The sequence below is a fragment of the Alexandromys fortis genome, unplaced genomic scaffold (genome assembly GCF_014885135.2).
Source record: "Alexandromys fortis isolate MF-2015 unplaced genomic scaffold, M_Fortis_MF-2015_v1.1 scaffold_167, whole genome shotgun sequence".
Classification (NCBI taxonomy): Eukaryota; Metazoa; Chordata; class Mammalia; order Rodentia; family Cricetidae; genus Alexandromys; species Alexandromys fortis.
Window position 1 is genome coordinate 960,028 of NW_026068050.1, and position 3,336 is coordinate 963,363.

A 3,336-nucleotide genomic window follows, 5' to 3' on the forward strand; every position below is an offset into this window, starting at 1 on the left:
CCACGTGGTTTTTAATTATTCGGGGATATTTCCGTTCCAGAGCGGCAGTATAGTGTTTCAGAGGCTGCTGTTGCCTGCAGTTTGTCATGATTTGCAGTTTCCATTATGTGCTGCCAGATTCTAAAGGCCGTGGTGTTCAGCAAGCACAGGTGCTTTCTAGAGTATTTTAGATCTGCTGAGTGCAGGGCCTCGGGGAGAGGCACAGTGATGGCATTGTCCTTGTCCCAAGGAGTTTGAAATCCTAGCACAGGAGACATACAGGAGCAGGTAAATTCCGTCAGTGCGGTGATGGTAGTATAAAAACAGGGCCCAGAGGAGGCACCCAGAGATAGGGGTTTAGTGACATCACCTTAGAAGCTGGAGAGGCTCTGTGGGACCTGGGGAGGATGCACAGGATGCCCAGGTCCTCTGGTCTTACAGGACGTGTGCAGGAGATGGCCCGGCCTGCCCTGAATGGTCCCTGTGGCAGTCGGAGGGAATGTGATGAGGTGTTCTGTAGGGGGTACAGTAGAGCTCTGTTGGGGACCAGAAGAGGAAACGGCAGAGCTTACCCTGACTGCATGTGAGGCACAGGAGAGGAGAGCACTAGAGATGACACTCAGATTTCTGGCTCAGTCAGCTGGGGAACCAGCCAGTCACAGAAATAGAGGACAAATAGGGACCAGGTCTAGGGCTGAATTCATGTTAAACACGGGCCCTTTCAATTTTGAGTTGCCTGAATATTTTTTAATTATTCCTGAAATTGTTCCTGAAAATGGAGATGGCCAAGAGGTGTTGAGCCTAAATCCTGTGGAAGCAGCACAGGCTTCCCCGATTTCAGAGCTACCAGGATTGATGCTTTGTTCCTGACCTCTGTCCCATCCCTCGACCTGCTCATAGTGGGCAAGGATGCTTGTGAGCCTTTACTACAGCCGCCTTCCTCAGCACGGTCACCGTAGCTGTTGATGACTGTTCTACGGTTCTCCTGTCACAGATTGGGACCCAGCCTAGCAATATGGAGTCAGCAACATCAGCTGCTCTTTCTGTACAGCCAGCTCTGGAGTAGGAACAGCTTCACTAGTGTGCCGGTGGTAACCACTCTTTGAACAAATTCCACACTCCTTTGATGCTCATACTTAACTGCCTGTGAGAGCACCGTCTTCCCTGCACGGGGGAGTCAGGAGCTGGGGAATCATTGGGGGTGGTTTATTCTTGCCCCTGCCAGCTTTACATGTGTTTTCCTCTTGGCCTGAGAATCACCAGAGGGAACTCTCTGTTGGCCAGTGCCCTACAAGTTAAACTTCTGCCAGCTCTTTGCACCTACAGTCTTCCTGGTCCCGTGTGTGGCAGAGGTCGGTGCTTACCCTTCAGAAGCAGAGGAGCTGTAAAGAATGCACTCTTCTGGGGGCCAGTATCTCTCACCTATCTGCACAACGGGAAGTACCTGGTGGAATCAAGAGCTGCCGGGGCCAGGCACTTTCAGGGCTAGCTGTGGCTGTGTGCTTTGTCTATGGTCCTTAAAATTTTATTTGGAAATAGTTCCAAAGGCCATAGAAAGTTGCAAGAATAGAAGTTGCATATGAGAATTCTGTCCTTCACCCAGATAAGCCTGTCGACCTCCGTGCTATTGAATGAGTCGTTCCTGTCCTCAGATGCCATGGCCTGTCCCTCAAGTGTGAGCAGGTGTTTCCCCAAGATAGCTCTGACAATCATGATACAGGTGCCAGATTCGGTCGCTTAGTGCTGATGAGATAATCTGCCACTCATACCAGTCGGCCTCGCGATGTTCTCCGCAGTGTTGGTCCCCTCTGCAAGTCCAGAACCCTTGGGATCAGCTGTTCTGTTCAGCTGTCATTCTGATCTGGAGTAATTCCATAGTTTTGTCTCAAGTGACATTGACATAGAAGACGACAGTCCCTTCAGATGACGCCGTGCACTGCGAGTCTATCTGATGTACCTGATAATGCTTTGGAATACCAGATAGAAGACTGCCCGGGTGCCAGACTCCCCCAGGGCATCACAGGGGAGTGGGGCTTAATGCCCACCTGCCCCTGGTTTGGTAAGGAGATGGTGTAGCAGGAAATTTTAAACGGTTTACTTGTGTAAAGGTGGTTTACCTCCTGGAAGGAGTAAAGAGAGGACTCTGAAACAGCCCAGAAAAAATAGCTACCACCCTCAGGACCCTGCGAGGAGAAGGCCTTCAAGGAACTTAGATACCAGGAGAGGTTCTCCTGAGGCTAAGGCTTCTGTGGAGTGGCTGCCACCCCAGTGGAGGGTGCTGCTGGACCCATGCCAGAAGACAAGTCCTCCCTCTAGCCTTGGCAGCCCCTTCAGAGATGCCAGTGTCAACTGAAAAAGTGCCATCTGCAGAGTCCAGGGCAGAGTCCAAGAGGAGGTAGGGTATAAGTAAGTTGGGGCACCTGGTCAACCGTTTGTACCTCTCAACCAAAAAGCGGTCTCTAGAGATACAGCTAGCTGCTGATAGTTCCAGCTTCAGCAGGGTTCCGAGTTGGCAGGTATTTGCCCAAGAATGTTTTTTCCGATCTAGGTCTCTGATCCCGGCAGCCTACCTCCTTTTCCTGCTGTTTATTATTTTATGTATCGCTATAGTGCTGGCGAGTTCCCGTTCCTGTCGGCAGTTCATATTTTATCATTGTCATTTCGAAGGGACTAAGGATTTGGCTGGTGGGGGCCTCTTCAGGTTGTCCCAACATTTAGAAGTACTTCTGTCATGCCTGGGATGAGGTCCCTGGCTTATCTGGGTTGATAAGTCTGGATGTGACTTGGGATGTGGTCACAGGATTGGTGATCCCTGGTCCTGCTGCTGCTGCTACTGGGTCATCAGAACTTGTGTCTTAACATTAATAATTAACAGAAGTTTATTGGTACCTTTAAAAATGTAATATGTATATAAAGAAGGTGCCTCAAGCGAAAGGTCTGTGCCTTCCCCAAGGACAGACCCAGCAGCAGCATGCCCTCTGCAACAAAGCTTCGGCTTTGGTTTTTGCTCTTACGTAAATTTTGTTCTCCAGAGTGTTCCTATCTCTCACCACAGAACATGGAAGGCTTTTAGGCCAGACTGGAGACTTGCCGAGCCTTTGTGTTGGCATCATGGATATCCTAGAGCATGACTGACCACTGTACCAAGCAGGTTGCTTCCAGCTTTGCCATGGTGAGCATGCCTATATTCAATCACACATTGCTTCTCTACAGGAATATGTTCTGAGAAACATGTTTTTCTGAGAGCCATGTTAGTTTCATTGTAAAACGTCTTGAGTGCTTGGGCATGTCAGTCCACAGGTGAAGCTTCTGCTGGTATAACACAACACAGGAGACAGGTTTGGCTAAACTTACTAC